This window comes from Ovis aries, chromosome 20 (genome assembly GCF_016772045.2).
Source record: "Ovis aries strain OAR_USU_Benz2616 breed Rambouillet chromosome 20, ARS-UI_Ramb_v3.0, whole genome shotgun sequence".
Lineage (NCBI taxonomy): Eukaryota > Metazoa > Chordata > Mammalia > Artiodactyla > Bovidae > Ovis > Ovis aries.
In genome coordinates, this window is record NC_056073.1 from 20,066,983 (window position 1) to 20,089,368 (window position 22,386).

General features: G+C 42.9%; 1 protein-coding gene and 1 non-coding gene across 16 annotated transcripts in view; both read right to left on the reverse strand.

The window, feature by feature from the left end:
• ADGRF5 (adhesion G protein-coupled receptor F5) overlaps positions 1–22,386 on the reverse strand; it is a 113,573-nt gene that overhangs the window by 57,141 nt on the left and 34,046 nt on the right. For 5 of the 15 annotated variants that reach the window (XM_004018868.6, XM_027958951.3, XM_060403669.1 and 2 more), the window contains exon 1: positions 15,894–16,144. The exons of the other annotated variants lie outside the window; for them this stretch is intronic. The gene's annotated coding sequence lies outside the window, so the exon portion shown is untranslated. Of the gene's footprint in view, positions 1–15,893; positions 16,145–22,386 lie in introns of those variants that run through there. 15 annotated transcript variants of the gene reach the window in all.
• On the reverse strand, positions 5,528–5,709 carry LOC114109770 (U2 spliceosomal RNA). The gene has a single exon (XR_003586348.1). It is a non-coding gene; the product is annotated as a U2 spliceosomal RNA (small nuclear RNA).

Consider the following 22,386-nt stretch of genomic DNA (forward strand, 5'->3'; position numbering starts at 1 on the left):
TTTAGAGATTTTTAGAGTATATAACATAGAATATTAATAGAGAATATCTCATATATTGATTCTTGATTGCCATCTCTTTACAACGCTGGTGATGATTAAAAGGTTTTTTTGATGACCAGATTAATCACGGTTGCATCTGAAAAGTAGAGAATCACATGGAATAATCCCAGATCCTATGGGTCTAGGGACCAGGACAAACTAATTTTCTTTCCTTAGTGACTTTTTAAAATCCATATTTTTGTGAAAAGAATACTTGACAAAGGGGCAGGAGGTAGGAACCAAACTAATTGCATCTGGGGCTTCCTTGGTGGCTCAGTGGTAAAGAATCCACCTGCCAAATGCAGGAGACGTGGGTTTGATCCCTGGTCCAGGAAGATCGCACATGGCATGGAGCAGCTAAGCCCGTGGGCCACAACTGTTGAGCCGGTGCTCTAGAGCCTGGGAGCCACAACTACTGAGCCCACGTGCCGCAACTACTGAAGCCTGGGCTCCACAACAAGAGAAGCCACACAATGGGAAGCCTGTAAGCTGCAACTAAAGAGCAGCCCCACTCACCACACTAGAGGAAAGCCTGACCCGCAGTGAAGACCCAACAGAGCCTTAAATAAATAAACAAAATTACAGGGAAAAAAAACTAATCTAATTGTATCCTTGAATAAGTCATTTATCTTCTCTGAATCCAGTTTGTCTATCTATGACATGGGGATACTTAGACCTCCTCTAATTCTCTCACTGACTTTTCTGAGGCTCAAATGTAATTAAAAGCCGTGCAGAGCTTCAGTGATGCCAGCTGCAGTGGAACCACCCTGACAGCAGAATCCAGAGGGCAGCCATCAGGAAGGGCAGGCATTGGTCCAGGCATTGCCACGAGCATCAGCGGACTTGGCCAGGCTGGCACACGGAAAGACAGCCAAGACTTACACGCCAGCAAGGGTCATGTTTCAATCACCGGTTGTTGGCTGCCTCCTTTTCCTCTTCCCCAGTGGGAGAGAAGGAAGCATAAGGCCCTGGAAAACTGACCCAATTTGCAGATCTGGCAATGAAATGCATTTTTTAAATTCTGCAACTCAATGGCTTTTGGAAAATGCTTCGCAATTTAGGATACAGGAATAGATATTTAAGGCCAGATGCATCTACCATAGGGACAGCACAGCAGCTCATTCCTTGCTGAAAAGCAGTAGCCTTTGGTGGGTATGGAGCAGGCTGATTTAGCCTGGGGGTAACAACTGTCTGGGGGATGAATCAGGTATTTCAGAGACAATTTAATCTTTTTAGGCATCCACTTTCTGCTTGTACTAACTGGTTCCATTTTGAAGCAGTTAATCAAGGAAAGAAAAGTTAGTAGCTTCAGTTAATGAGTCTCCCTTAATACTTGAGAGCCAGGAAGGGACTCAGGTATTAAAGGGATTGGAGTTGACTGCACATCTTTTCATCACTTGGTAATACTGGCCTTTGTCAGCTAGCAAGGATTACCTGGGTCATGATGATGACCAAATGGTCACAGCCCGCCCCCCAAAAGGTCATGTCTGGTCCCTTTGTATAGTAGCCACTGGCCAATGCTTTCTGCTGTCCCCAACTTCCCCCACCTTCCTTGGACATAGTTCTTGATTAAATTGACATCTTTTTCTCTGTTGACCTATTTTGTAGAAATACAATTATAGAAAGGACCACACTATGGGGAAGGGGGGTGTTCTCCGGATGCAGAAAAAAGATAACAGCTATGTCGAATCAATTCAGTTCAGTTCAGTCGCTCAGTTGTGTCCAACTCTGTGACCCCATGAATTGCAGTACGCCAGGCCTCCCTGTCCATCACCAACTCCCGGAGTTCACCCAAACTCATGTCCATAAAGTCGGTGTTGCCATCCAGCCATCTCATCCTCTGTCATCCCCTTCTCCTCCTGCCCCCAATCCCTCCCAGCATCAGAGTCTTTTCCAATGAGTCAGCTCTTCGCATGAGATGGCCAAAGTATTGGAGTTTCAGCTTTAGCATTGGTCCTTCCAAAGAACACCCAGGACTGATCTCCTTTAGAATGGACTGGTTGAATCTCCTTGCAGTCCAAAGGACTCTCAAGAGTCTTCTCCAACACCACAGTTCAAAAGCATCAATTCTTCAGTGCTCAGCTTTCTTTACAGTCCAACTCTCACATCCATACATGACCACAGGAAAAACCATAGCTTTGACTAGATGGACCTTTGTTGGCGAAGTAATGTCTCTGCTTTTGAATATGCTATCTAGGTTGGTCATAACTTTCCTTCCAAGGAGTAAGCGTCTTTTAATTTCATGGCTGCAATCACCATCTGCAGTGATTTTGGAGCCCCCCAAAATAAGTCATCAGTTACATAATAAGGGTAAAGGGAAGGTCCTCCACTTAAAGGAAGAAGGCCATTGTTTTGAGAGAGAGGTAATATTAAAAATATTTGACAACCAATATGGCATGAGCCTGACCCATATGAACAAGGATACCAGCTGAAGCTCAGTCCCGCTTTCAGGGTTCCTACTGTGTTTGGGAGGAGTTCTGAAGATGAACTTTTCGCACCTACATTAATAATGTCTCAGTAACCCTCCAGCTGTTTTCATCAGTGAGGAAGCTAGTGGAGGCTGTTTAACTTGGCTAATGGGAAAAAATTCCCAATCCATCCAACGAAAAGCTCAGAGTAGAATTCCACCATCAAGGTGATATATCTTGAGTAGGGCTCCCCCCTTTTTTGTAAATCCCCAAGACGTTCCTATTTATTCCAAATTCCTGGAATAAATGTGCTCAGTCGCTCAGTCATGTCACACTCTGCGACACCATGGACTGAAGCCCACCAGGTTCCTCTGTCCATGGGATTTTCCAGGCAAGAATACTGGAGTGGGCTGGCATTTCCTTCTCCAGCATAAATGGCAGACAACAACTAAAAGACTCAGTGACAAGCAGAGACAGAAAAAGAGAATTATCTTATGTCATTCTCAATTTCTTTATCCTTTGAAATTATAAATTCTGGACACTGTCTACTAAAACTCACCAACGTATATGAGCCTGCTGTGTCTTAGAAAAAGCTGAGAGGTATGACCTCATGCTCAGCAGTAACCTTGTGATGGATGAGCAACTTCCTGGTTCCTCAGACTCCATTTTCCTGTCTGTGAAGTCAGAAGATGGGGGAGGGGAACCAAGCACCCTGACATCATATGCCGGGAAGAAGTGGCAGAGATTCTCAGCACTACTGCTCTTGAAGGACAAAGGTCTAGATTACTTGAAGCGGTCTTAAACCACATTCTCTCTCAGAGGGATTATGCACCAGAAACATTCATTGTGAAACTGACCTGAAACACATCAGGGAACTGTTCTCCTAAATCTTCTGAACAACCAGGGCTTCAGATGAACTGGTCTCTATCCCTTCATCAGCTCTGAGCAGCCCAATTTTGATTGAAGGGGTGGGAGGAGAAGTCAAGGGGTTGTACGCCTGGCAAGTTACGAAGACTGTTCATGAAATGGCCTCATCTGTGAGGTCTGATGACCCAATGTCATCATCAAGATGTGATTCCAAGCTTAGTATATAGAGGGTAATAGTGAGGCTTGTTCTGGAAAGGATTTCCTAGGCTCTACACAGCTCTGCCCTGCTGTGCTCTCAGGTGTCCTCAGCCCCTCTTCCCTGGGGACCCCAGCCTTAATACTCTCCTTGGCTCCTCCTGGGGAGAAAGAAGGCAGAAGGGAAAAGAAAGCCCACATTTGATTACCCTCTGCCCAGGTGCCTCCTCCTTCCTCCAGTTCAGGTCTCTGCTTCTGGCTTGGGTCCAAGCACAACTTCTCCCCTTAACATCACCCTGGGTAGCACCACCCTAGAAGGAAGCTCGCTGGAATATTTGAGCATCATCTGCTTAAATGGTTCTTATCCTTGGCTGCGCATCAGAATAAGCTCCAGGGGAATTTCTTTGCTTCCTCTCTTCATTTGTTGTTTTAACATCATGTCAGATCAACTGAATTAGCATTTCTGGTGGGGGCAGGAGTGAGGGGGTGGCTGTATCCGCCCCAGCTGTTTCTGATGCAGACGGAGGTTTGAGGTCCTCAGGTCCCTGCTTTCAGCATCCCATTGCCCTAGCCACACTCCTGGCACTTTCTATCACAAGCCTATAGTCCTCTCTCCACTAAAGATATTACATAGAAACAGAATCTTAGGGGGGGATGCATTTAGGAGGCAATCAATCAATGGTGGATGAATGAATGGATTCATGGGAGTATAGACTCAGAGGTCATCTACCCAATAGTTGATGCAATTCAGCAGCCAAGGCTGTTACTTGAGGTTGTGTCATATATTTCACGTAGTATCAAATGTGGTGCACAGTTACAACACGACAGAGAATGTTCCATAGGCCTAAAATCGTGCTAAGTTAAGCATGCATGAAATGAAATAAGTTATGTTCCTTGTCTCAAAAAAGCTCTCAATCATATCAGGAAGGCATGAAACAGACTGAAAGAAAAATGTGAGCTTAAAAGACGCTATTTACTAAATGTCTACTAGGTACCAAACACTGCCCTAAATGTAATTATTAGTATGTTCGTTCACTTAATTTGCCTCACAATAAGACTTGGAGGTAAGTGTTTCCTCCTAATTCATGGAAGAGAAAATGAAGGCTTTCAGAGAGGTTACTAGACTTATTCAGGTTGCCCAGCTAGTAAATAACAGTCAGAATTGCCCCCGTTTTGGCCTGTCTCTGGGGCTTCACTGGTGGCTCAATCAGAGAAGAAACCGCCTGCAATGCAGGAGCCCTGGCTTCAATCCCTGGATCAGGAAGATCCCCTGGGCAAGGGAACGACAACCCACTCTAGTATTCTTGCCTGGAGAATTCCACGGACAGATGAGCCTGGTGGGGAATGTGAGCTGCAGTGTGAAGTAATAAGATGACTAGAAAATGTTGGCCTGGGGGAGTTGGGTGGATTTTGGAGTGACCAGGGTCACTGACCAGACCCTGAAGGATTGGCAATGCTTAAACATGTGATGGGGGAAAGAAAAGAGAATTTCAGGCAAAGGAGAAGACCATAGGTGGAGAGGCTTATCCCTGTTTAAAGGGAACAAAACATCCCAAAGGGTGATGTTTACCTGTCCCTTGAGCCCTTTGTGGACGTTACCAAGGGTAGCTTGTCCAACCACTGTGATGAAGGCTCGGCCACCATCCCTGAGAGCACATTGTTCTCCTGAACAGTCACCATCAACAAGGGAAGGCAGAGCTATTTTCTGCTCTGCCTTGGAAAAAAAGAATGAATGTAATGGCTTTAGGCCCCAGTAATTCCCTCTTTCCTGTAATAGACTATAGTGGAAAGAACACCAGGTTTGATGCCAAACAGGCCTGTGTTCTGATTCCAGCTTCACCACTTATTAATTGTGGGTGAGACATTAACCCCACAGAGGCTCAGTTTCCTGATATGAGTAATAGGGATCACAGTACTGGCCTTGCAGCATTGTTGTGGAGATTAGAGACTTGTGCCCACGAAGCTTGAAAAAGCCTGGTCATGGTTGAATTTGTTAAGGTCTGATTTGTGCCCTCCAAAATTAATATGTTGAATTCCAGCCCCCAGTAGCTCAAAATGTGACCTTATTTGGAGACCAGGTCTTTAACGAGGTCATTAAGTTAAAAAGAGGTCATATGGGTGGGGTCCTGATCCAATATGACCAGTGACCTTATAAGAACAGATACTATACTTGATCTTAGCCCAAAGGCTGAGAGATGATGAACAGCCATCTTATATAAGAGGAGGAGATTAAGACACAAACCTACACAGAGGGAGAACCACGTGAAGACACAGGAGGAAGACAGCATCTCCAAGCTAAGGAGAGAGGCCTCTGAAAAAACCGACTCTGCTGACACCTTGATTTCTGACCTCCAAGCTCCAGAATTGTGAGAAAATAAATTTCTGTTATTTTAGTCACCCACTCTGCAGGTCTTTATTATGGCACTCTGAGAAAACTAATACAGAATTCAATAAAAATGATACTTCTTTTTATTTTTTATCACCCAAGAAGTGTGAGTCTGACCCTTTGGTCTGCTACCCAATATTTATTATTTATACTGTGAATGTTTTTACGAAAATCAAAAAATGGGTTATCTGACTATAGCACAAAACATACACAGTTAAAACTGAAAGACAGATTAGAATTAATCTTTATGCATGTAGAGAACAGACTTGTGGGCACAGTGGGGGAAGGAAGTGGTGGGATGAATTGAGACGGTAGCATTGACATATATTCACGACCATGAGTAAAACAGATAGCCAGTGGGACGTGCTGTGTAACACAGGGAGCTCAGGCTGGTGCTCTGTGATGACCTAGAGGGGTGGGATGGGGTGTTGGTAGAGGGGGGCTCAAGAAGGAGGGGATCTATGTATACATATAGCTGATTGACATTGCTGTATGGCGGAAACCAACACAACACTATAAAGTAATTATCCTCCAATTAAAAATAAATTTAAAGCAAATGATTTGCTAAGGAAAAAAGAAAAAGAATTTGCCTTTCATTTAAATACTACCCCCAGCCCTCTACACACACACACACACACACACACACACACACGCACACACGTCCAATTTTTTTAGATGACAAAACTAAGACCTGGCAATGACTGTGTGTCTCAAAGGCAGCTGGGAGCTGAATTAGTCAGGGCTAAAGAGATTAATTAAGGATTTCAAAAAATCTAGATAATAATATGGTCCTATAGCGGACAATGTATGACAACTATATTGTCCTATAGTCGGACAAGTCATTTGTCGTATAATGATGGAGAATAATTATCAGCAAAGATGATGATGGTGATGGTGATGACGGTGATGGTGGTGGTTACAGATCACGGGTATTAGATCTGTTTCAGGCCTAGAGCTATTTCAGTATTCATAGTGCTATTACATCTGTCTCAGGCCTAATGCTATTAGAGGCATAGAAGCTCTCTTCAAGAATTATGTCATTCTCAATTAATCCTATAATATCACTAAATTACCCTTAATTATTCCATATTCAAATATGGAAATGGAAGGTTAGAAGGATGAATAACTCACCAAGGTCAAAGAGCTGATACGTAGTAGTGACAAAATTATAAACTTAGCCATCTATTCCTTTGGGAAAAAGGTACCATTTGGGCTAGAGATCTTCTTGGGGGGTTATCAACAAGTGAAAAGCTTTCTCTATGTGAACCCTAGTCCAGGCAACTGAGTTCCAGCCTCACCTTTCTACTGATTCATTCATGATCTGGGGCAAGTCACTTCACCCCTCTGCATCTCAATTTTCCTTTTGGCAAAGCCATGGAGTTGATGGCCCTTGGTAATTTCAAAATTGAGGTGAAAGACATGGACTCTGCTGGTCCCATTGCTGTTCAAAGAGTCTAAACTTTCTCACAGTTATTTCAAATCCATTGTAACCTCACTTACGTTTCCAAGCCTAATCATAACTCTCTCTTGCATTTGTCCATTCCACCTCTGATTGACTCTGCTAGCTAAGCCTTCACTGCCCCACACAGGTACCACTGCGATGGCTTCCCTTCTTTTCCTCTTTACCCTACCATCTTCATAGATGCAAGACTGACCTTCTGCAAGCACTCTTCACACCTGTTACCTCTGTTCAGCTCTTCACTGCTTCCAGAACAAAGACAATGGTGTTTGCTGATGCTGGAGGCCCTCCATGACCTGGATCTTATTTTTCAGATCTGGCATCTATCACATTTTCACGACTAAAGCTGGTAACTTTTTCATCATTTAAAATAGGGCAAGACAGATCTTGAGCTAAGAGTAGTTTTTCTTTTAAAACTAAGACTATGGTCTGGGACTTCCCTGGCAGTCCAGTGGTTAAGACTCTGAGCTCCCAAAGCAGGGTACAGGGGTTCGATAACTAGCTGGGGAACTAAGATTTCACAAGCCACATAGCATGTCCTAAAGATAAAAAAAGTAAATAAAAATAAAACAATAACAACAAAAAGACTATGAAAAAAAGGGAGGGGGACAGAAAATGCAAGCAGATACTTAAATAAACATTGAAAGAAAAACACTGTGGTCAAACCTTCACAGTTGATGTTTTATTCAGCCCCATAGGCAATAGTGAATAGAGAAGCAGGGACTTTGCCTTCAGATATGAACCTGAATTGAAAGTTTCTTTTTTAGCCTTTCTGAAACTTGGTTTACTTGTTTGCAAAATGGATTATTGATAATTAAATAATAAGTAAAATAAATAAATAAAATAGTGCAAGAGATTTTTCCATTGTCCATTCAAAGGTAAAAATATGAAAATTAATCTTTGAGATGTAAGAGTAATTATTTGCTCAAACTATTTTTCACTGTTTGGCAAAACCAAAGTAATTCTGTGATTTACTTGGTTTCTTAATCTCCATTTTTTCCCTGCCCCTTTGCCTCAACATTATTGCTGCATATTCAGTTCTACCCACCCTTCAGTGCTCAGGAAAATGACTACATCCTGGTTGGAGATTCTCTGCTTTGTTCAACTATAAACAGGAGGTCAGGTAAATAGAACACAAGAAATCTTATTAAAAAGTAGAAGAGAAAGAGTGGCAATTCTTCCCATAGGTAAACTTCCTGGTTTCAGATCATGCACAGAAGGTGATGCTATATACACGGCTTTCTTTTTAACAAAAGAAGGATTGCATTGTATGCTAGGACACTAACAAGGCAAGCATGCATCTTGGCCTGCGTCTGACTAACTGAACAGGTTATTGTATTCTTTCAAAGAAGCCAAAGATATATCTTCTTATGTTTTGTTCTATATATACACATATATATATGCCTGAGTCATGTACTTTTGATCAAAATGGAGACTAGATGGGAGACTAAAAATAAATATGCATATATATTATTCTACTATTAGAGAATAATTCAAAGCAGAGTTCCTCAATGCAGATGATGTATGGTAGTAGCAAATTTCAGGACTTTCTTTGAAAATTTGACTGAGAGTATTATTCTTTATGGGCTTCCCAGGTGGTGCTAGTGATAAAAAAACATGCTTGCCAATGCAGGATACACAAGACAGTTGGGTTTAATCCCTGGGTTGGAAAGATACCCTGGAGGAGGGCATGGCAATCCATTCTAGTATTCTTGCCTATAGAATCCCAGGGACACAGGAGCCTGGTAGACTACAGTCCATGGGGTTGCCAAGAGTCAGACATGACTGAAGCAACTTAGCATGCACACGTGAGCTTCCCAGGTGGCTCAGTTGGTAAAGAATCCACCTGCAGATGTAGGAGATGCAGGAGACACGAGTTTTATCCCCAGGTCAGGAAGATCCCCTGGAGAAGAAAATAGCAACCCACTCCAATGTTCTTGCCTGGAAAATCCCACAGAGGAGCATGGTGAGTTACAGTCCATGGGGTCACAAAGAATCAGACATGTCTAGTGACTGAGAAAAGAGCATATTATTCTTTGCTCAAGACTGCAATAAAGACAGGATGGCATCAATAACCTCCCTCCTGGAGTGCAGAAGTACAGATTAAAAGCCCTCAAGGACTCCTCTAACAGCCTGCCTTCACAAATCTGTGTTTTCAACAGCAAGAGGTGATGACTTGCCTTTGCTGACCTTATCTAATGAGATGAATCTCCCTTGCACATGCAGAACTATAAACTAAATATTTATTTAACACAAACACGAAACACAATACCAATAAAAGAACTGCCTTGAAAAAATTTTTTTTTCCTGTTTCATTTTCCTTTGCCTTAAAATAAGGTTCAGGAGAAGCATTGTGTCAGGGTAACTCAGTCCTATCAGATTAGAGAGGAACATTTGTTTGTACACAATGGGGTCAAGTTTTCCAAAACACACGCACATGTGTGTGGCGTTGATAACCTTTCATCCTTCTTGTTGTAAATCACTGGAGGATTTTACAACAGGAGATTGCCATCTCCCTGAAACCTTTGAGCAGGAGATTGCCATCTCCATGAAACCAGTAAGTTCCTAACTCTGTTCTTGTCTCAACCATCTTGGTACTTTCATTTACCACGTGGAAGGGTTTTCCTAAGCCCTGGCAAGACAATGCCTGAGGTGTTTTTCAGCTGCCATGGAGGGTAGCCCTGGGGTTGGCTGTGAGACTCCAAGGGCTTGGGCATGGGTCCAAGCCTTACAGTTTTGTGGTCCTACTCTTTATGAGGTAAGATCTGAAATAATACTGTGTCTTCCAATAGCAACAATAATGGGCCAATCAGAGCAATCTCTGGTCACTGCAAGAACAGAGGCCCTGGGCCCAAGGGCCCAAGGCAAGCGACTGAGTGATGGGGGCAGAGACTGGAGGCGACACTCCAGACCCTCCAGGGGCCCAGGGTAGCACTTATGTCTTTACCACGTGGTTTAAACTATTCCAACATTTTAGTAATTGGCAGGACCCTCTTAGATCTTTGTATTCCCTCCCTTCCCACCTCCCAGTTCCTCCATCTCCCTGACATCAGGCATGGGGTCCTTGGCCAATGACTTCACTTCTCTTAAATTTCTATTTTCCTCCCTAGGCATTTTGGTAGAATTTAAGAATACTGGATGACAGGGAACTATATTCAATAATTTGTAATAACTTATAATGGAAAAGAATATATATATGTCTAACTGAATCATTTTGCTGTACAACAAAAACACAACATTGTAAGCCAAGTATACTTCAATAGAAATAATTATTTGCCTATTTTGAAGAAAAGATGTGTGTGTGCTACTTAAAATGAAAAAAAAACTGCAGATTAAAACTTACAGATTAAATATTGCATATTAATTAAATATTACAGATTAAAATTCCCTCCCCCCAAATATAGCACACTGGGAAGTCATGGCCATTCCAAGATTTTCTTAATCTGGATAGTCTGACTTTTATCCTCATCTCATCATGAAAAGCATCTTCTAAAGTGTGATATTCACTAATCCTCGTCCTTCCTGGTTTCTTGTTGGTTTCTGACAACACTTAGCTGCTCCTCCTTCATGCCTTCCCCTTTTTCTCCTTCACTTCACTTTGGGGTCTCTCTTCACTTCAGCCGTTTCTCCTTTCCCTCTTCCTATGATTCCGTCCTCCTCATCCTACACCATCTGAGTGTAGGCTTGCAAACCTCCCCTGGGTCCTTGGCTGATCTCTCTTGACACTCTTAGGGTACAGCTTTACCTATCCATGTATATGAGAATCCCTCAGACTTTATTTCCACCTTAGTCACTTTTCTAACATCTTCCCAAATGCACTATTTCCACCTGGGTCTAAATTCAGCTCATCCAGAACTAATGTTTCTCTTCTCTCCTAACCCATCTCTTCCCAGATTTACAAACTGCTGGCTTCTTTCTCCAGGTTCCCAGGCTCACGACCCCACAGGTATTCTGGGTCACAAGCCTTGAGGGTAGGAATGGGAGGAGCAATTCAGCCCTTCGCTCAGTCTTGTGAATACCTCCAGCGCCCGCATTTTCTTTCCCTCGGCCGCCATATTGGCGCGGATGATATCATCTCCTCAGAACCATTATCACCAGAAGGACTGCAGCAACCTCCTGAACCTTCCTCTTTCCCTCCCTGTCCAATATCCAATACCATCTGCCAGTTCATTTGCCTAGAACACTATGTCATATATTGCTACTATGCCATACTCTATACGTAGCATATATTGCTATTATGTCAGATACTCTAAACATTCTCAAATGCTCAGAGGAAATCTGGGCTAATTCACCTGGCAAGCATGGTCACCACAACTGAATGTAACCCAGCTCTGACACAATTATCTTCTGTACCACTTGGAGACAGAACTGGCTGGCTGACCTACTCACAAGCATTTATTGTACCTTTTTTTTTTTCTTTGCAAAATGCATCATAAATATTAACACTAAGTATTGGTTGAAGAGATTGCTACCTCTTAACTTCTTCTCACACTATTCTTGGCAACCTGAAATGCCCCATTTCTCCCTTCTGAGATTTACTCATTATTTCAGGTCTTTTGTACTCCCTTAATAGCAACAAGAATTGCTATCACTTATCAAGCCTTAGCTATATGCCAGGCTTCTCTCAGTCGGTAAAGAATCTGCCTACAATGCAGGAGACCTGGGTTCAATTCCTGGATCAGGAAGATCCCTTGGAGAAGGAAATGGCAATCCACTCCAGTATTCTTGCCTGGAGAATCCCATGGACAGAGGAGCCTGGCGGGCTACAGTGCTTGGGTTCCAAGAGTTGGACACGACTTAGCGACTAAACCAGCACCACCAGCTATATGCCGGTCATTAGACTAAACGGTGTACTTGATATGCCAGGCTCATTTTAATCCTTAAACCCTATATCGTTAGAACTGTCAGTTATCTCCATTTTACTAACGAAGGAACTGAAACTTGGGTATATTAAATCACACACCCCAAGTCACACAATAATAGCCAATTCTGTTGCTAAATCTGAACTCTTACCCTTTCTTAGGAATACACCGCATCTCCCTCCTTGGCTGCTTCTCTGGCCCTGGCATGCGGATTTCTCTGTAGCTCTATTGTGGTTTTTGTAGCACAGCATAGTTATTAGGCATATGGACTGGTCAGACTGCCTACTTGCCAGCTTTCTGTGCCTCGGGCAACTTAGTTAAAATTGTGTGTCCTTTTGTCTATAAATTAGGCATTATAATAGAAACTGAGGCATGGGATTATTGAAATAACTACATGACTTAACCACCTCTGTAAAGTACTGAACACAGTGCCTAGCACAAAATAAGTACTCAGTAAACATTACCTGTTGTTATTAAAATCCCCAGGACCAAAAAAAAAAAAAAAAAAATCCCCAGGACCAGTGCTTTGCCTCCAGTTATGAGTATAAACTGATTAAAGGAAAGGATTCTCTGTCTTTGTAATTCCACAGCTCTTTGCACATCTATCAGTATAGATGCTTCTACTAAGCTGTGACTTTAAAGGTTTCACTTTTGTGATTATCTTTTAGGAAACAGGCAAGACTCCAGTTATTTTAACCGTCATCACCACAATCAGGCAATGTGAGTTGAAATGCTGAGCCGTGTGAATTCATAGCGTCCCCACAGTGAACACAGATACTTAACTCAACAAGCCTTCCTAAAGCAGCTACTCTGGGTTGAAAGTCCCTGACATGGGGGAACCTGAGCCTGTGAGGGCCCCCACTTAGAGACAAAGATTACAGCAACGAGCGATACTAATTTGGACTCTGTGAGGGATGTTGGCAGGGAAGCTTTCTAGGGGCACATTTTCTGATTAAAAAAAAAAAAAAAGCTCTGAAAAACAACAACAAAAACCCAACTCTGATTTATTTTCTACCCATCTATATAGATCAATCCAGAAGGTGGCAGATCAGGCAAAAGATAACTAGTATTTCTTTTTCTGGGAATTGAGACACATGTTAAAGTGACATTGAATAAAAGGATGACCCCCTCCCACCCATAGTCATTTGGCAGCAGAAGAACACATCCTGTTTACCTGGAACATTTCATCAGATTCTGTAAACTCTGCAAGTGACAGGGAGCCAGTGACTCTGCATGGAAGCTAGGGGGTGGTTCCAGTTGAAACTCGAAAGATAGGGCCATGTCTGGGGAGCTGGGGTTGCCTCCTCATTCTCACCTGCAGATGTGTGTGTGGGGGGCAGCGTTCCACTCATTAACAGCCGCAGCCAGATCCTAAAACAAGATGCTCACCCCTGCTGGCATGTCTGACCCCAACTTCTGAGCGACCTGAAGCAGTATTACTTCTGCTTCACTATTTAGACTTTGTCTCTTACGGTTTGGACTCAATTCTCAACCTTCGCAGCGTAAAAGAATCACTTTGGAGATTTACAAACAAAACCAACCAAGCAAAACAGCATGAGATTTCCCTAGAGATTCTCACTCAGTTGTTCCAGGGAAGTGTCTGGGCACCATTTTCTTTTGCTAAGTTGCTGAGGATGATGCCAATCAATGGCAGGTGTTAGAATGTGCTCAAATCTGGACCAGGTAATAGCTGAATCTACCTGCAGACTTCCAGCACAACTGGAAACCCATGTTGCTCCAAAACTGCTAGAATCCAGCCAATCACATTCATTCTCTACTCTGTATGATTTTCACTCTCATGATGTTATCAGCCTCTTGGTTGGAAAGGCTTCTTCTCATTCCAGTGCCCCTGGAGTTCTGAGCCTCTCAGTTTCGTATTTCATAAAATGGGAACAAGCTACCTGCTTTACCTGTGATGAGTGAGTTGAAAGAGAAGGAGGTCTCTGTCAGGGGCTAGCACTGTGCAGCAGGGTGAAATGTTCATCAAAATACCCAGAGAAAGAATCAACATGGGCAAATTTAACAAGATGATCAAGAAAGCACCAGAGAATGTCCAAAATCAGGGCCAACTGGCCCTCTAGTTTGGAGAAGAGAAACCTTGGGAAGGGTAAGAAAATGCCTAATAGCAGTTGAAAAGTAATTTGTGATTATTCTTAGACTTGACATTGCTTGTGTAACTTCATTGCAAATCCTCTCTCCATGACCCATACTCATTTGTTCACAGTATTTTGTTTATAATTCACTTGTCTCATAATAATGAATAGAAGGAAAAAATTAAAGGTCACCTTTTTACAGAAAGCTTAAAGAAGCAGAAAGTGAACCCACATGTTAAATACATCTATTATTCACTAAGAAAGGGAATCTCTCCCATTGTCCCCCCATTTCCCTAGAGCCAACTACTTAATCTAGCCGGCTAGCTGTCATTTATGTATCTATAAATCCATCCATCTATTCAGTTAATCTTCTTTTATTTTCCAGAACAAAATACCTTTGATGGACTTCAAGAGAGAATCCCAAACTACTAGTTGACAAATCTAGAATTTAATCCGTGGGAGGTTGTTACAAATACTATGCATTGTCCAAGCCAAAACCAATATATAAATAACAATGGTAAAAATGAAAATAAACAAAACAAAAACTATTTCAAGCTTTTCTAAATATTAAAACAACTGCTCACATTCCCCATGTATTTTTTTTTTCTTTGCAGTGAGGGGAAGGGATTGTTAAAGACCAATACATGGATCTGACAAAAAGAATTTCTTGTATTCCTAAGTGCCCTGGATTGCCCTAAGAGCTGGGAAGACGGAAAAATCAGTCACTTAACTGATAAGATAGATGGCAAACAATTGATTGGATAACATTGGGGAGGGAAGGAAACTAATGCATACGGGGCATGTGGGGTTTGAAAAACTGTGAGACATATTCTGTTATAGTAAGAATATAACCATGCATTACGTGCATCATTCAGAAATGAAAGTCCAGATACATTAGCTCTTTATGAAGGGAAAAACTGAGCTGCAGTGAAGGGGTATGAGCCGGCTTTCTGCAAAGTATGAGAAAACACAGTTGAAGCAAACCGCACACCATAGGGCAACTCCCCCTTTCCAGAACACTTGAGGCAAGCCTGCCTGCTCTTGATCCCAGTGCTTTATCTGACCTCCTTCCCAGAGCTGACTTGCAAACCCCGTTCCATTCAGTAGTTGGGGGAGGAAGGGAGTAGCTTGCATTTTACGTTTCCAGACTGCCTAGGACGTGAGAATACCTGCACACCTCCTGCTACACGCAGGGTAGCCTCCCTGGCTGCCTGGCGTGGAGATCCACAGCCAGCAATTCACGAACCCTCTGGTCTCTATGGTAGTTTCTGGCTCAGGGATGGGAAAACTCATTAAAAAGATAGAAAACGGAAAGCTTTTTTTATTATAGAGGAAATCCTAAAAGCACCCCAGCTCACTGCCTGACACTCCATCTTCCTAAACACAGTCTCATCGACTTGACCAACAGCCGCACGCCCAATGCCCCTGGCCAGCCATGCTTTGTGCTCGCAACATGCAAGTCACAGCTACAGAAAAGAGGATTGTAACTGAAAAGTGCCTTAAAAGGAGCCTCAGAGTGACCTAGGTGCCCCTGAGGTCTTGCTACCAAGAGAGACAAACCCCAGTAGGAGAAATGCCTGTTACCTGCCCAGCACCGTCGTCCCCAGGCCAGCTCCGGCTCTAATCAGACGTCTAACAAAGTTCCAGCTCTCTGCTACGAGGCCACTCGCCCCGCAGCCTCATGCTCGATGAAGGGCGAGCCAAGCTGGGCTCATGAGGAGGGCTCAGACAGGACTGGGAGCTCCGAGCCAAGCTCAGCCTCCTCTCTGACCGGTGCCTCCCTGCTGTGGTCCTCCCAGCCTCACACAGCCATCCCCGACGGCTGGCCGCTGTTTGAAAACAAGAAGTGATTTCCCGGTCCTCTTCCCCAGATGGTGTGTGCTATTTCCCTCCCGCCCATGGGAAGTCCTTCAGATCCTTCTTATCTGAAAACCTATTCACTGAGTAGCCAGACTTGTTTGGCCAAAGCCCCTAATCCTTGCTTTCCTTTCTTCAGAGAAAAAACTTCAGAAAACGAAACCAGAGAGTCCGCAAATGGGGTTGAGCTTATGGCCAGTGTAGGATGCCTGGTTTAAATCTTTGAAAGATGCCCACTAAATGAGACTGTGTTTTCAGAGTGGAAGGAAAATTAAAATTATCAATCAGCGTCATTTCTAGCAGCACCAAGAAATCAGAGATTTTAAAAGTCCTGAACATGGGAAGACCTAATGAAATCATTTGGTCCTAGCCCTGGGTTTTAGGGAGGGTTGCCCTTCAAATACACCACATTCAGAGATACGTAGTTCTTCCAGATTTTCCAGGGGAGCTCTGTGAATATTTGTGCATCAAATTACAAATTCTGTAATTTTTAACCTATTGTCTCAGTTAATACTAATGTTTAAAGATAAGGAGATACATGGAAAAAAGGCAGGCTGTAGCTGATTTGTTGGGTTTAAAGATGAATTAGATGAAGCAATTATACTGCAGTAAAAAATGAAGATGAATTAGAATTAGAGTTCCTGAGATGAAAGTGACCTATCCATCCTCATTTTACAAACAAGGAAACCAAGATCCAGGGAGAAACAGTGACTTGCCCAAGGTCAGAACACAGATGGGAAGTGACAAATGGTCACCTCATTGTTCTTAAACATCTCTCTGTGTGGAATACTCTTCAACTTCCTACTCTGAAGCCCTGCCCACAGAAAGCCTGATGAATGGACCCTGGCCTAAGGCCCAGGAATCTGCATTGTAAGTGCCCTAGTAAAAAGGGCATCCCCAGACTGCATTGAGAGATACCCTCCTAATGTCCGGACAGTGTGTCAGTGCAAGGACCCCAGAGTCAGACTGCAGGGATTCAAACCATAGGGCCACTGATTCCTATTTATGTGGCCTTGGAGATGTGATGAGACCTCACTGAGACTCAGTTTTATTATGTGTGAAAGTGGAATAATAATACTGCTGAGGCTATGAAGGCTCTGATAAAAAGCCTGGCATGGAGGATGAACTCCAGAACTGGATACCTGGGCTCGAATCCTCCAAGCTATTGGATCTTCCCTGTCCCACATCATCTCCCTTCCTTCTGGCCAGCCTTCCCTTCCAGCCAGAGCTCCCATCCTGTAGGCATGTCAGCAACTACTTGTCATATTCAGGCTGGGGACAAGGGTGAAGTGTTTGGCAAAAGGAGGATGAACCTTCAAAATATTGGATTGGCAAACATTTTGTTTGAGTTTTTCTGTAACCTCTTAGGGAAGAACCCAAATGAATTTTTGGCCAAGTCAACATTATTATTCTACTTCTTGGTACTGATTCTCAATTGTATTCTCCAGCCCATTCCACACCAGCATGGGAGATGGTGGTGGTTGCCCCCAACAGCTGACCCTTCACCTCTTCTCTGCTGCCAGCCTGGGCCTGGTTATGCACTCAGGGGTACACTGTGATAGGTTTAAAGTACAGGGACGTCATTCTCCTTGCTGGACCCTGGGATATGCTTAGACATGTGGCCAGATGTGGATGTATGTCACCTCTGGATTTACTATCAATGGCACAATGTGTGTGCATGCTCATGTAAGACTCTTTTGTGACCCCATGGACTGTAGCCCACCAGGCTCCTCTACCCACGGAATTTCCCAGGCAAGAATATTAGAGTAGGTTTTCATTTTCTCCTCCAGGGGATCTTCCCAATACAGGGATCACTGACAGGCGGATTCTTTACCCTTGAGCCACCTGGCACAATAAAGGGCCTTATTATTTAATCCAGTACTAATTGCCTTACCTGTAGTAAAGTGGTGAATCATCGTGAAAAATAAATCTTTTCTTTCTATAGAAAATACTCATGACACAGTAAGTCAAATATACTTCAATTAAAAAATAATTCTATAAAAAATAAATAAAATACTACCCTTGGCCAATAAATAAATAAAATAGTAAGACGCATAGACACAGAATCAAAAAGCTTAAATCATATTTTAGAATACAGTGGATCCTTGGACAACGTGTGTGGGTCTACTTGCACACAGATTTTTTTTTTTCACTTCAGTTCAGTTCAGTTCAGTGGCTCAGTCGTGTTCGACTCTTTGAGACCCCATGAATCGCAGCACACCAGGCCTCCCTGTCCATCACCATCTCCCGGAGTTCACTCAGACTCACGTCCATCGAGTCCGTGATGCCATCTAGTCATCTCATCCTCTGTTGTCCCCTTCTCCTCCTGCCCCCAATCCCTCCCAGCATCAGAGTCTTTTCCAAGGAGTCAACTATTCACATGAGGTGGCCAAAGTATTGGAGCTTCAGCTTTAGCATCATTCCTTCCAAACAAATCCCAGGGTTGATCTCCTTCAGAATGGACTGGTTGGATCTCCTTGCAGTCCAAGGGACTCTCAAGAGTCTTCTCCAACACCACAGTGCAAAAGCATCAATTCTTCGGAGCTCAGCCTTCTTCACAGTCCAACTCTCACATCCATACATGACCACAGGAAAAACCATAGCCTTGACTAGACGGACCTTAGTTGGCAAAGTAATGTCTCTGCTTTTGAATATGCTATCTAGGTTGGTCATAACTTTCCTTCCAAGGAGTAAGCATCTTTTAATTTCATGGCTGCAGTCACCATCTGCAGTGATTTTGGAGCCCAAAAAATAAAGTCTGACACTGTTTCCACTGTTTCCCCATCTATTTCCCATGAAGTGATGGGACTGGATGCCATGATCTTCGTTTTCTGAATGTTGAGCTTTAAGCCAACTTTTTCACTCTCCTCTTTCACTTTCATCAAGAGGCTTTTTAGCTCCTCTTCACTTTCTGCCATAAGGTTGGTGTCATCTGCATATCTGAGCTTATTGATATTTCTCCCGGCAATCTGGATTCCAGCTTGTGTTTCTTCCAGCCCAGCATTTCTCATGATGTACTCTGCATAGAAGTTAAATAAGCAGGGTGACAATATACAGCCTTGACGTACTCCTTTTCCTATTTGGAACCAGTCAGTTGTTCCATGTCCAGTTCTAACTGTTGCTTCCTGACCTGCATGCAGATTTCTCAAGAGGCAGGTTAGGTGGTCTGGTATTCCCATCTCTTTCAGAATTTTCCACAGTTTATTGTGATCCACACAGTCAAAGGCTTTGGCATAGTCAATAAAGCAGAAATAGATGTTTTCTGGAACTCTCTTGCTTTTTCCATGATCCAGCAGATGTTGGTAATTTGATCTCTGGGTCCTCTGCCTTTTCTAAAACCAGCTTGAACATCAGGGAGTTCATGGTTCACGTATTGCTGAAGCCTGGCTTGGAGAATTTTGAGCATTACTTTCCTAGCATGTGAGATGAGTGCAATTGTGCAGTAGTTTGAGCATTCTTTGGCATTGCCCTTCTTTGGAATTGGAATGAAAATTGACCTTTTCCAGTCCTGTGGCCACTGCTGAGTTTTCCAAATTTGACATATTGAGTGTAGCACTTTCACAGCATCATCTTTCAGGATTTGAAATAGCTCAACTGGAATTCTATCACCTCCACTAGCTTTGTTCATAGTGATGCTCTCTAAGGCCCACTTGACTTCACATTCCAAGATGTCTGGCTCTAGATTAGTGATCACATCATCATGATTATCTGGGTCGTGAAGATCTTTTTTGTACAGTTCTTCCATGTATTCTTGCCACCTCTTCTTAATATCTTCTGCTTCTGTTAGGTCCAGACCATTCCTGTCCTTTATTGAGCCCATCTTTGCATGAAATGTTCCCTTGGTATCTCTAATTCTCTTGAAGAGATCTTTAGTCTTTCCCATTCTGTTGTTTTCCTCTATTTCTTTGCATTGATTGCTGAAGAAGGCTTTTTTATCTCTCCTTGCTATTCTTTGGAACTCTGCATTCAGATGCCTTTATCTTTCCTTTTCTCCTTTGCTTTTCACCTCTCTTCTTTTCACAGCTATTTGTAAGGCCTCCCCAGACAGCCATTTTGCTTTTCTGCATTTCTTTTCCATGGGGATGATCTTGATCCCTGTCTCCTGTAGAATGTCATGAACCTCATTGCATAGTTCATCAGGCACTCTCTCTATCAGATCTAGGCCCTTAAATCTATTTCTCACTTCCACTGCATAATCATAAGGGATTTGATTTAGGTCATACCTAAATGGTCTAGCGGTTTACCCTACTTTCTTCAGTTTAAGTCTGAATTTGGCAATAAGGAGTTCATGATCTGAGCCACAGTCAGCTCCTGGTCTTGTTTTTGTTGACTGTATAGAGCTTCTCCATCTTTGGCTGCAAAGAATATAATCAATCTGATTTTGGTGTTGACCATCTGGTGATGTCCATGTGTAGAGTCTTCTCTTGTGTTGTTGGAAGAGGGTGTTTGCTATGATGAGTGCATTTTCTTGGCAAAACTCTATTAGTCTTTGCCCTGCTTCATTCCACATTCCAAGGCCAAATTTGCCTGTTACTCCAGGTGTTTCTTGACTTCCTACTTTAGCATTCCAGTCCCCTATAATGAAAAGGACATCTTTTTGGGGTGTTAGTTCTAAAAGGTCTTGTAGGTCTTCATAAAACCATTCAACTTCAGCTTCTTCAGCGTTACTGGTTGGGGCATAGACTTGGATAACCGTGATATTGAATGGTTTGCCTTGGAGACGAACAGAGATTATTCTGATGTTTTTGAGATTTCATCCAAGTACTGCATTTCGGACTCTTTTGTTGACCATGATGGCTACTCCATTTCTTCTGAGGGATTCCTGCCCACAGTAGTAGATATAATGGTCATCTGAGTTAAATTCACCCATTCCAGTCCATTTTAGTTCACTGATTCCTAGAATGTCGACGTTCACCCTTGCCATCTCTTGTTTGACCACTTCTAATTTGCCTTGATTCATGGACCTGACATTCCAGGTTCCTATGCAATATTGCTCTTTACAGCATTGGATATTTCTTCTATCACCAGTCACATCCACAGCTGGGTATTGTTTTTGCTTTGGCTCCATCCCTTCATTCTTTCTGGAGTTATTTCTCCACTGATCTCCAGTAGCATATTGGGCACCTACTGACCTGGGGAGTTCCTCTTTTGGTATCCTATCATTTCGCCTTTTCATACTGTTCATGGGGTTCTCAAGGCACTGTGTGACATGATCCACAGTTGCTTGGTTGACTCCTTGTATGTGGGACCAGGATACAGAGTAACAATTGTAAAGTTATGTGCAGATTTTCAGCTGTGAAGAAGTGATTACCCTTAAACCTATGTTGTTCAAAGGTCTACTGTATTCCAAATTTCTTGTGCTAAATATTTGCAGTATTGACTTTTCCTATACAAAATGGACAAAGATATTCCAGATTCATTTTTACACTAAAAACCTATATATTAAATACGGGTAGTAGAAAACACCTGGGCCTTGAAAACCCAGAGTAACTTGGGGTGAATCTTGTGGACACCAGATCTGCCCACTCATAGCTCCTCAGAAACTTACTCGGTTATTTCATCTTTCTGTGCCTCAGTTTTCTCATCTGCAAAATCAGAGCAATAATAAGAACTACCTCAGGGTTTTAGGGAAGACTGAATGAGTTCCGCACCTGTAAAGATGCTTATGAAAGTGCCTGGCACTTAGTAAGCATGTGTTAAGTGTTGGCTATTGCTATTGTTATTATATCATCATCAATTCCATGGACATGAATTTGAGCAAGTTCTGGAAGATAGTGGAGGACAGAGGAGCCTACAGTCTGTGGGGTCACAAATAGTCAAACGTGACTTAGTAACTGAACAACAACAAAAATGTTATTTCTGCAGGAATGAGATTTTTGTTGTAATAACATGGAGGGATTTGCTACTGCCTTTGCTCTTGCTTTCTGCTAGCTTTGCCTCTGGTTCCACACAGACTGGCACTTTGAAGATGCCTCCAAAATATATCTTCTTGTCTCTGTCATGAGATTTGGTTCCTTTGGGGGTAGCTTGAATGGATTAGTATAAGTGTAGATGAATGACACCAGCTGTACTGGAAGGAATGGAGAAAACATAGGAGGAAAGCCAGTTGTATAGCATGGGGAGCTCAGCTCAGTGCTCTGTAATGACCTAGATGGATGGAATTGGGGGTGGTGGTGAAAGGGAGGGTCAAGAAAAAGGGGATGTATGTACACATATCGCT